General features: G+C 42.4%; 1 protein-coding gene across 9 annotated transcripts in view; it reads left to right on the top strand.

Moving 5' to 3' along the window:
* MAP9 (microtubule associated protein 9) overlaps positions 1–12,280 on the top strand; it is a 208,716-nt gene that overhangs the window by 162,581 nt on the left and 33,855 nt on the right. The gene's annotated exons all lie outside the window — the stretch shown is intronic.

Genomic DNA, 12,280 nt, shown 5'->3' with positions numbered 1-12,280 from the left:
CAGCAGAGTTACCTTTTTGTCCCACTCTACTGAAAAAAATGTTCAGATAGCTCTCTCACCCCTTTGGCATTAATGGCTAACATTTTTATTGTTTCTTGCTATTTTTCTTGGCCTTAATTACTTTCACATTTTTCCTAAAAATAAAGCAAAAAAGGGAATCTTTATTTTTCTTTATTCTTTTTGTTTCCCATGGAGGTATTCAGTTCAACATGGCTAAATTCCTCTTTGATATGTCCAAGGACAAACCAGGGTTTTAAAAGGTGTCATACCTGTAACAAGAAAATTGCTATAAAAGACATTTGTACAGGGGTTCAAGGAAGGTTTAGATAGGTTCCTAAAGGATAAGGGGATTGAGGTAGAAGCAGAGGTAGGTTATAGAAATGGTCAGGAACCACTTCACAGGTCATAGACCTGATGGGCCGCCGCGGGAGCGGACCACTGGGCGCGATGGATCTCTGGTCTGACCCAGTGGAGGCAACTTCTTATGTTCTTATGCCTACTGTACTTTTGACTAACCTTAACTAAGATAATCATCATAGCCCCTCCTGAGTTTCTCCAAGAAATGGTATCACCCTATCACTTCAATCCTTAACCCCCTTCCATATCCAGGTGAAAAAGCTCTTCATGTTCAGGATTGCAAGGAAGTCCTAGTATATTATCTGAAGCATACAGAGACAATCGAACATCTGCACAGCATTTTATAGCACCTGATCTAAATGGATTGGGATTAGTTGTATCCAAAGCATATGTAACTGGTTAGTGGACTGCATACAGTTCTGCTTCCAGTAAGTTGGACTCTCATTACAAGAAAAGGTAAAGAAATACCAGATCGGAGCTATGTCAGCATCTATGCTCTTTAAGACAAGCTTCTGAATTCAAGAAGGCATGGGATAGGCACATGGGATCTCTTAGAGACAGGAAGAGATAATGGCTACTGCGGATGGGCAGACTAAATGGGCCATTTGGCCTTTATCTACCATCATGTTTCTATGTTTCTCTACAAGACATCTACAGAGCTGCCACATGCTCCTCATTTCATACCTTTTACATCACATGGATCAATCTCAAGAACAGACAGTGCAATAGAACAAGCAGTATTATAAAAGTTTCTCTCAGATCTGCAAACATGCTGGGATAATATAAGAATTCCCATACTGGGACAAACTAAAGGTCCATCAAGCCTAGTATCCAGTTTCCAATAGTGGACCACCGAGGTCCCAAGTACCTAGCTAGATCCCAAGTAGTAGAACAGATTTTATGCTGCTTATCCTAGGAATAAGTAGTGGATTTCCCCAGGTTGTCTCAATAATGAAACATAGAAACTGACGGCAGAAAAGGGCCACAGCCCATCTAGTCTGCCCATACCAATGTCCCACCCCCTAACTCCCTCCGTGAAGAGATCCCACGTGCCAATCCCATTTTTTCTTAAAATCTGGCACGCTGCTAGCCTCAATTACCTCTAGTGGAAGACTATTCCAGCGATCAACCACTCTTTCGGTGAAGAAATATTTTCTGGTATCACCATGAAATTTCCCACCCCTGAGTTTCAACGGATGCCCTCTTGTTGCCGTGGGACCTTTAAGAAAAAAGATATCTTCCTCCACCTCGATACGGCCTGTGACGTATTTGAACGTCTCGATCATATCTCCCCTCTCTCTGTGTTCCTCGAGTGAGTATAGCTGCAACTTATATAGCCGTTCCTCATACGGGAGATCCTTGAGTCCTGAGACCATCCGGGTGGCCATTCTCTGAACCAACTCAACTCTCCGCACATCTTTGTGGTAATGTGGCCTCCAGAATTGTACACAGTATTCCAGATGGGTTCTCACCATGGATCTGTACAATGGCATTATGACCTCGGGCTTACGGCTGACGAAGCTCCTATGATTTGTCTAGCTTTGGATAAAGCTTTCTCCACTTGATTGGCAGACTTCATGTCTTCACTAATGATCACCCCCAAGTCTCATCCTGCTACAGTCCTTGCTAGGGTCTCACCATTTAGGGTGTAAGACGTGCATGGATTTTTGCTGCCAAGGTGCATGACCTTGCATTTTTTGGCATTGAAACTTAGTTGCCAGGTCCTGGACCAATGCTCCAGTAGGAGTAGGTCATGTGTCATACTGTCGGGTATTGAGCCTATGGACTTCTCTTTTAGGAAATTATCCAAATCCTTTTTTAAACCCCCTAAGCTAACTGATTTCATCACATGCTCTGGCAACAAATTCCAGAGCTTACTTAAATGTTGTGTGAAGAAATATTCTCTCCAGTTTGTTTTAAATCTACCACTTGGTAGCTTCATCGCATGCTCCCTAGTCCTAGTATTTTTGGAAAGAGTGAACAAGCGATTCACATCTACCTTTTCCATTTCACTCATTATTTTATAGACCTCTATCATATCCCCCCTGAGCTGTCTCTTCTCCAAGCTGAAGAGCCCTAGCCTCTTTAGGCTTTCCTCATAGGGATGCTTTAAATTTTCCTGATATAGCTTTCTCTACTTCAAATTTCCTCTTTTTACAAAAAGATTTTTATTATTCTCCAAGAGTAGACAAATGCTCAGCTAGGAAGAACCTACTTGTGTGGCTGATACATCCTGCTTGTCAACAGAGAAACTAAGGTTCCGAGGACAAGCAAGATAGCAAGTCATCACAACATGGGTGATATCACTAATAGACCGTCATGTTCACAGGTGTCAAAGAGATGTCTCCATCATTGAAAAAAGCAGGTAAGTCCAGTTCATAGACCTCAGCATTGAGACATCAGTCTACATGGCTCCTGGAACTGCATCAGCATTTGAAAGTGCACCATTCACCCTCGACATCAAGCATTGGTAGAGACCATTAAATATAGTTTTCATCCAAGTCCCACCCCAAAGAAAGGGAAAGATTTTTTTCTTGACTTTGATGCTGAGGGCTTGTGATGCCAAATGCCAGGTGGAGATGGGGGTGTATTTCATCACACCTTATTGAACCATGGCACTGACAGCACCAATGCACCAGGTTGTTGATATCCTTAAAGTCTCTGTATGTGAGGACCATGTATCACCCCTGAGATGGGGTGCAGCACTGTCAGAGGGACTAAGAACTGACTTCCAACACTCCCTACCTTTGCTGATTGCAGCCTTTGAAGATCAGGTAATGTGGAGCACTTCCTTGCTTCTTGTGATGCTGTGGTATTGACACCATCAATGTTGATAAAGTTATTAAGCTGGTCCTCAAGCCTCACTCTGCCTGTAGGGAAGGCATCAACTTTGAGCTCTTGAAGGACTTTGGGGTCGGTATGTACCAGTGTACCAGGGAAGGGGAAGAAGCTTCACTGAGGTTTTGGAGACTCTTGGTGTTTGTGCCCATACCCAGGCTCTGACACTGATGTCAGTAGATCAAGACAAGCAGAAACCCAGACTGGAAGAACTCTTTCATTGTCTTTGTGAGAGAAATAGTTGACGTTCCATTTTAAAAAGATGGAGCAAGAACTCAAAAAGAGAATCACTGGCCATCCTCCACTTTCTTGGTTTCCCAAGGAGGCTGTGTCAGAGGCTGACAGAATCTTAAAGGATGTACAAATGAGAATATGAAAGTCCTGCCCCCTCATAGGATCTATTAACAAAAAGGATATCTCTAGTATGTACAGAGTCCAGAAGGCTCATGGATTCAAGAAAGAGCATCTTCATCACTATTCTGTGGTGGTCAAATCTGCAAGACTCATTTCTTGATGCCACCAGGAAAAGGTCAGACATTGGAGTCTTATGGGAGAATATTTTTTCAAAATACCATGCTTGCTTTTTGCATAGCTTCTTAGCAATTAAAATTCTTCATGGGTTTGTAAATGTGAAACACTGTGCAGTGTTGGAGAGTTTACAGATGTTTTTCCTTGGAAGAAAGCCTAGCAAATGTTTGCAAAGAAGTGACCTATGATATGGCATTGAGAGCTTTAGCAATAGGTATTGGCATATGGAGACTCACCTAGCTCAAGGCTTCAGACCCAAGATAAGATATGTAAGAAAAGCTTGCTGATATGCTACATTACCCTTAAGCAACACAATGACTTGCTTAAGACCTTTTTAAGGGCCATTTCTAACCCAGCCTCCTCTAGGAAGTACCAAAGTGGAGAACAAACTTCAGGAAATTACTAAAAGCTAACCTATTTAACCGATGTATAACCTAAGACCTCAGGAAATTACTGAACTTCAGGGACCTAAACTTCAGGAAATTACTAAAAGCTAACCTATTTAACTGATTTATAACCTAGGACCTCTATGCCCGACTTATGGCCCCCTTATATTGTACCTGTATCCTGCTTACCCATATAAATTGTATCTTCATTTGCTGATTGTACTTATATTCGCTGACTGTCCAGCCCTTCTTTGTTGTACCTATATTCGCTGACTGTCCAGCCCTTCCTTGTTGTACCTATATTCGCTGAATATCCAGCCCTTCTCTGTTGTAAACTGCCTCGAACTACATCTTGGTTGCTCTTCTTTTAACCTTTTCTAGTGCCGCTATATCTTTTTTGAGATAAGGAGACCAGAATTGAACTTTTTATTCCTTATCAGATCCAAATATAGTTAATCCCAGTCTACCACAGGAAAAGGACAAGGATTTTACTCCAGTTATTTTCTGTTTACAGAAAAGATTGGGTGGATTCTGTTCTTCCCTAGACCTAAGGATCCTAAACAAGCTTCTTATAAGAGAAAAGTTCAGGGTGGTTTCCCTGGAGGCCCTAATTCCCATTTTCCAAAAGGGAGTCTTATTATGTTCCCGGGACTTAGAGGACATTTACATAGAGATACATTCCAGTCACAGAATATATCTTAGATTTGTCACAGGAAAACACCATTACCAGTATCACGTCCTGCTTTAATAGCCTAATACCAGCATCTTGGATATTCACAATATGCCTTGTGGTTATAGCAGGCTATCTATGCATACTGGAAGTGCATTTTGTTCCCCTATTTGGACAAATGATTGGTTGAGTATATATTGAAAAGAAGCAGAAGGATCAGTGCACACAATCATGTACTGTCATTGTAACCCTATGAGTGCTAAATGTAAGATTTTGCAACTGTGAATGTTAAATTATAGCCTGTTCTAAGCTCTTTGGGGAGGATGGGATATAAAACCAAATAAATAATGGTGCTAGAGTACCTCAAGTCCAAATGAGCCAGTTACTGCAATTAGAATTAATTTCAGCTTTGCTAGATCCAACTGAGGTGAAAGCCTTATTATGGCAACAAAGCATCACCAAACTAATATCCATAGTGGTAGAAATCATAAAAAAGTTAGCAGATATCAGGATGTAACATTGAGAATGTTGGGCCACATGGCTTTAACAATATATGTAACACCCAAGCATGTATCAAAATGAGATAAGTTCAATGATCCTTAAACACACAGTTGATGCAAACCACTCACAGTGTGTGGGACATATCTTTCACAAAACATCTTCAGGATTCTGTCCTGTTGAGTGGTACAATCCAAAATGGTAAAAGGCAACCTCTTCCAAATTCCATTTGAAAGGTACCAAATAGTGCTCAAGACAGATGTGTCCAAATTGGGCTGGGGTGTCCATGTAACTTGTTTCCACATTTGGGAATTGTGGTTCCCCTTGGAAAGACTTCATCAGATAAAGTTCCTTTAATTGAGAGCAGTATAAAAAGATTTTCATAGATTTATAGCAATACAATTTTGTGGGTTAATGAATGAACAGTCAAGTTGCATGGAAGAACAGGATCATATTTCCTTTTTTTTTTTGGGAAACTGCAGAGGAAAACCAGCAGAAGATGACACAGCGGATAAGAAACATTGCTCACTGACTCTTCCTGTTACCTAGACAACAATGTAAGAGGGTAGAAAAAATATGATGACCTCCGTGGCCAGTAGTGGCACTGGCCTCCCCCACCCAACCATTCTTCCATTCTTTCTGCCAGCAGCTTTCTTACTAAGGCAAAAAAATCTGTTGCTAGCAATTGAAAGGGGCCTCTCCCAAACATCTGGATGCTAGGCACATTCCTGGTTTGCCTCGCATTAATCCTGCACTGGATCATCCTTCATGGTGGAAATATGCAGAGTTGCAACATGTACATCTGATCATAGGGTCACAGCTCATTGCTGTGTGGAAAAGAACACCTGATGCGACAGTATATTTGGCCAGTCAATTTTGTTCTCATTTATTCTGTTGAAGGCTCACTCTAGGGAATCCTATGCTTTGAGAACTTTCTGTCCTGCTTGTCCTTGGGAAAAATAGCAGATATTCTTCTTGGACAGCAGAATACATATCATTGCATATGGTTTATGGTTTATTACATTTGATATACCATCTTTCATAGAGAACAGCAAGACAAATGTGTGAGAAGATACAAGCTTTGAAATGTTTTCTAGTTTTTTCTGACCAAGCTACTCTATCTTGGTACCATCGGGTGACATCATCTACTTTATCATGCTGTCTGCAGAGAACTTCTATTTCAGGTAAACATCATTGTTTTCCTTGAAATAATTAGATAACTATCTTGCCACCCAGGACTAGTTCTATACATTGCTATGTTTTTAAAGGTTGCATATTTTTTTGCTCCATCTTCATCATCAGAAATTACCTATTTTGCTTTGATAATTTTGTTTCAAAATGTCAATATTACTTCTGCTTCTAGAAGCAGTTTTTCTCAGGCCTTTTTATTAAACATTGTGTCATCATAATGGTGGTTTAGATTTGAATTTTATCGAGTAGACACTAAACAAAGTATGATCAAAAGGTTGGATGCCCCCTAATTCTATAATACCACCTAAATGTAAGTACCATTTAATATAGTAGCATAATAACATAGTAAATAATGGCATATAAAGACCTGTGTGGTCCATCCAGTCTGCCCAACTGTCACATTCATTTTCAAGGCAATGTTAAACCAACAATCCAGTAATTATTCATTTTACCTGCTAAGTTCCACTATAAGATGTTCTTCCCCTCCTGAGAGAGGCAAGACCTGTACTCTAACTATTGGAATATGGTAAAAATGTGCATTCTTGCTCCTGATCCATATTGCTGTACACAGGACACAGGCCGTAGAAGCCCACCCAGCATCGGCCACATTGAATATTAGCACTGACACAAGTGAATTTAACATTTATACCCAAAAATGCTGGTTTGGTGCTGAGCAATATTCTACAAGTCTGTGTTGAGGGGGGACATTTTTAAAATGACAGCTAAGTCAGAATAGAGACGTCCAGCTTATAATATCCAAAAGAGATGTTCATCTCACATGCATTTTCCAACGTAAAATATGTGAGGAGATGGAAATCTGTGTGCTGAGGAGGTCCAGCATGAACAGCCATTTTACAAACTGGAACATCCAACATATGAACAGCAAAAAAAGGACAAGGACGTCTGTCTGGCAGCATTCTTAGAAGAATAGACATCCCTGCAGAGCAGAGGGGCAGTCTAGTGGTTAGTGCAGTGGACTTTAAACCAAGAGGCCAAGTTCAAATCCCACTTTAACTCTTATTTTGGAATTGTGAGACTTCTAGAAACAGAAATACCTACTGTACCTGAATATACACCACTTCAATAGCCTTCAGGCCTGCAGGTGGATTATATATTTAGGTTCAGTAGGTATTTTTGTTTCCTCACTCTTCTGATGTAACTTCCTATTTTTAGAAGAGCAATCCGAGTCAGAGGGAAAGGCCTTGCCATGCCACAGGCAGCCTTTCTGAAGGGCTGCTACTGAATGCAGAGCTGAAGCATGATTTGGGAAAGTAGGGGAGTGGGGGACTGTGAATGGGAAAAACGCTGGACCATGCAGAGGGGAGAAGGGGGGGAGGAAGGAAATTGAGAGTTGGACCTGGGGCAGGGATCGGGGGGAAGATTGAGTTGGACCTGGTAGGGGAAGGGAGGGAGTTTGAGTTGATCCTGGGGCCAGGAGAAAGGAATATATTGAGTTGCCTCCTCCTTTGGCTTCAGACTCCCTCAAAAGCTGCAATGTGTATTTAGTGGCTGGTGGGGAAGCTGAAGCCCTATTAGCCAAAGAAATCAGCTGCTTGAATTCCTCCTCATACTCCCTCAGGAGTGGAGAATTCAGCAGCATGCTTCCAGCCACCGATATTTGTACTCCTCAAGCATGCTCAGTTCATCTGTGAACTGAGCATGCTTGGGGATGCCGGTATCACTGGCTGGAGAGTAGGTATCACTGGCTGGAGAGTTTCTGTGCCAGTAAGACTGCTTTAATAAGTCTTACTGGCACAGAAAACCTTTTGTGCATCTGGGCCTGAGTGTTTTATTTTTGTGAACAAAAGATGGTGTTACTCTCTATTTCCTTTTCTATTTGAAACTCAATCATAAGTCTCTGTATTTCAGAGCTGCCAAAAAGAAGCAATTTTAAAGGTATTTTTCAAACTATGGTATCAAATAATGGCACAATCTTTCTCCCCTCTCCCCCCTCCCCATCTCAAATATTAACTAGATTTTCTTAAGATGGAATCAAACAGATTACTATTTTGTACTGTTTGTCACAATCAGTCCACCATGTTAGGATGCATTCCTGTTTCACAGGGAAGTCTATAACCCTTAGCAATTATTTCGAATGGTGGCACAGAGAGTATCATTTCACGTTCTACTTGAACAAGAAATAATTTACGCTATTCTAAACTGGGATAAAGTTTACTGTCATATTTCTCAGAAGCCACATTTCCTGCTTCATGGGGTGGTGGCTGCACACATTCACTTCACTTATTTCTGTTTTCAAAATACTCCGGGTGTGAAGCCAGTTTAGCCTACATTTCGCTATAGTATTCAGTAGATTCAAAAATATATAGTCTGCAAGTGAGGCCATCTTATGCCAGTCAAGAAATGGGTCTTTCTGTGACCATTTGTACCATCTTTTATTATAATCTCGAATACCCTTCTCTAATAAATAAAACTTGATCAAGCTATTTGATCAAGTGGGGTAGACATTTCAACACAAATAATTATCGTTAAAATATACAAAAAGCAAAGAAAATGTACTTACCTCGCTAGATGTCTTCTCCAGAGATATACCTTTTCTCTCAGCTATCTGGAGCAAGCCAAGGAATGCACAGTTCTGTCCTAAGTCCAAAGGTGGCCCCTTGTTTCAAAGATCTGGCTTGAACCCATCTTCAATTCCACAGGTGACCCCTCATTATTGATATCTGGAGTGAACTAATGTGCGCAACTGTCATAAGAACATAAGAATAGCCTTACTGGGTCAGAACAAAGGTCCATCAAGCCCAGTAGCCCATTCTCACAGTGACCAATCCAGGTCACTAGTACCTGGCCAAAACCCAAAGAGTGGCAACATTCAACTCTGAAGAGGAGACAGGTTACATGGGATCCCTAATGTCTTCCCCTCAAGAATGTCGGGGTCACTAATGACTTAGGGGATGTTCAGTCTGGTCAGTGGGACAGGAGGGAAATTTCCAGGGTGAGTCTTTTCTCCTTAGGGAACAGACTCTCAGCCTGCAACTATAAATTTAATTGACACAAAGACTAATATAATGATCAAATATCCAATTTATTAATCAGAGATGGTAAATAAAAAGGCACTTTGTCTGGGAATATAGTTTCCCTTCTTCCAATATACTCTATATACTCCAAGGTCAAATTTCCAGACTATTACATTTTTAGCTTATTTTACATCACATCCACTGTTTAACAATGTTAAATCAGTGGCGTGAGGCTCGTCTTCTGTTCCTACCTGCCCTGCCGCTCACATATAGCCGATTGGAAGTCTTCCCCGATGTCAGCGCTGACGTCGGAGGGAGGGCTTAAGCAAAGCCTGCCCTCCGACGTCAGCGTTGACGTCGGAGAATACTTCCGGTCGGCTATTTGTGCGCGGCAGGGCAGGCAGGAAACAGAAGACAAGCCTCACGGCTCGAGCTCCGTTTTGCTGAGAAAGTTGCAAAGATGGGCTGGGAGGCAAACGCGGAACACAAAAGGGGGGAGGAAGTGCGTTTTGGACACATGGCATGAACTTGGGAGAGAGAAAGGGAGGGAAAGAGATGCTGAGGTGGGGGATGGAATGAGTTTTTGGACACAGAAGGCATGGACTTGGGAGAGAAGAAGGGAGGGAAAGAGATGCTGAGGTGGGGGAGGGAATGGGTTTTTGGACACAGAAGGCATGGACTTGGGAGAGAGGAAGGGAGGGAAAGAGATGCTGTGGTGGGGAAGGGAATGGGTTTTTGGACACAGAAGGCATGGACTTGGGAGAGAGGAAGGGAGGGAAAGAGATGCTGTGGTGGGGGAGGGAATGGGTTTTTGGACACAGAAGGCATGGACTTGGGAGAGAGGAAGGGAGGGAAAGAGATGCTGAGGTGGGGGAGGGAATGTGTTTTTGGACACAAGGCATGAACTTGGGAGAGAGGAAGGGAGGGAAAGAGATGGTTGTGTACACGGGGAATAGAAGAAAGGAGAATTTTTGGTCATAGGGAGGGAGTGAGGTACAGATAGTGGCATACCAAGGTGGGGGGGAGGTCCGCCCTGGGTTTACGTCTCAAGGGGGTGCACAGCTGGCCACCCTCCAGTGTTCTCCCTAGGCCAGCAAACTGCGGCTCTTTAGCCACTTGAGTGCCACCGCCGCAATCAGGAACAGGCCGGCGCCGAGTTCTCCCTGCTTTTCCCTGTGGGGCCGACCAACTCTCGCCACCCGCGTCAATTCTGACGTCGGAAAGGACATTTTGGGCCAGCCAATCGCTGCCTGGCTGGCCTAGAACGTCCTCTCCGACATTAGAATTGACGTCGGATGGCGAGAGTTGGTCGGCCCCGCGGGGAAGAGAAGCAGGGCAAACTCGGCGCCGGCCTGTTCCCGATGGCAGCAGTGGCAGCCTATTCCCAAGTGGCACTGGCAGCATTTTCACAATGGTGGTGGCATAGGGGAGGGCAGGGAGAAAGAAAGAAAGGGGGGACAGGGAGCCAGAAAGAAAGAAAGGGGGCAGGGTGAAACAAAGAAAAATGGGGCACGGAGAGAGAGAGAAAAACAGACATACAGAACGAAAGAGGGTATGGAGAGAGAAAAAGAAGGGGGCAGGGTGAAACAAAGAAAGAAATGGGGCTCGGAGAGAGAGAAAAACAGACATACAGAAAGAAAGGGGGTATGGAGAGAGAGAAAAAGAAAGAAGGGGCAGGGTGAAACAGAAAAAGTTTGGGGAGGGAATGAGGTCTGGAGGAGAGGAAGCATACAGGAGGCTGAAAGAAGGGAAGAAATATTGGATGCACAATCAGAAGAATAAAGTGCAAAATTACCAAAGGTAGGAAAAATGATTTTATTTTCAATTTAGTGATCAAAATGTGTCTGCTTTGAGAATTTATATATGCTGTCTATATTTTGCACTATGGCCCCCTTTTACTAAACCGCAATAGCGTTTTTTAGCGCAGGGAGCCTATGAGCGTTGAGAGCAGCGTGGGGCATTCAGCGCAGCTCCCAGTGCTAAAAACCGCTATCGCGTTTTAGTAAAAAGGGAGGGGGAATATTTGTCTATTTTTGTATAGTTGTTACTGAGGTGACATTGCATAAAGTCATCTGCCTTGACCTCTTTGAAAACCCGCAGAATATAAATGATAATTAACATTTTCTTCGTACAGCGTGCTTTGTGTTTTTAAAATTTTATTGTTGGTAGATCATTTTGACTTGGCCACAAAGGTAAGGAGGAGGGAGGGAGGGGAGCTGCTGAAAGACATGTTTCAAGTTTATTGGCTTTTAATATACCGACCATCAGCAAGTATCTGGCCGGTTTACAATAAAAAATTTGAAGGAAAAATAAATAGATAGTTTATAAATAATCGAGGTGTACACTGAGGACATTAACTAGACAAACTTGAAGGTGAGGGAAAATGGGAAGGATGGGGGGAAAGTTACATGTTAAAAGAAGAAAGGAGAAAGAGGGAAGAGGATAAAACAAATAGGGTGGGATCGCTTTATAAAAGCGGTTGGTTAAATATAGAAAGGAAGAAAAAAGATGAAGAATGGAGATAAGGAGAGAAGGAAAAAAAGAAACTATGTATTTAAAGGAAAATCTAAATACAGGAAAAAGCATCGCTAAATAAAAAGGTCTTCAAACTTATCTTAAATTTGTCGAGTTGATTTTCGGATCGGAGTAGCTGTGGCAGAGCATTCCACAAGGTGGGAGCTACAACTGCAAAGTTTATTTTCCTAGTGTAGAAAAAATCTTTTATAGTAGAAATTGACAAGAGTTTCTGATCTGCTGACCTTAGGAGACGTATTGAGCGGTGTGGGATGAGGAGCTTGTCTAGGTATGAGGGCAGGTGAGAAAGTCTGATTTTAAAA

The sequence above is a fragment of the Geotrypetes seraphini genome, chromosome 1 (genome assembly GCF_902459505.1).
Source record: "Geotrypetes seraphini chromosome 1, aGeoSer1.1, whole genome shotgun sequence".
NCBI lineage: Eukaryota > Metazoa > Chordata > Amphibia > Gymnophiona > Dermophiidae > Geotrypetes > Geotrypetes seraphini.
This window is presented reverse-complemented; position numbering and strand designations above follow the sequence as displayed.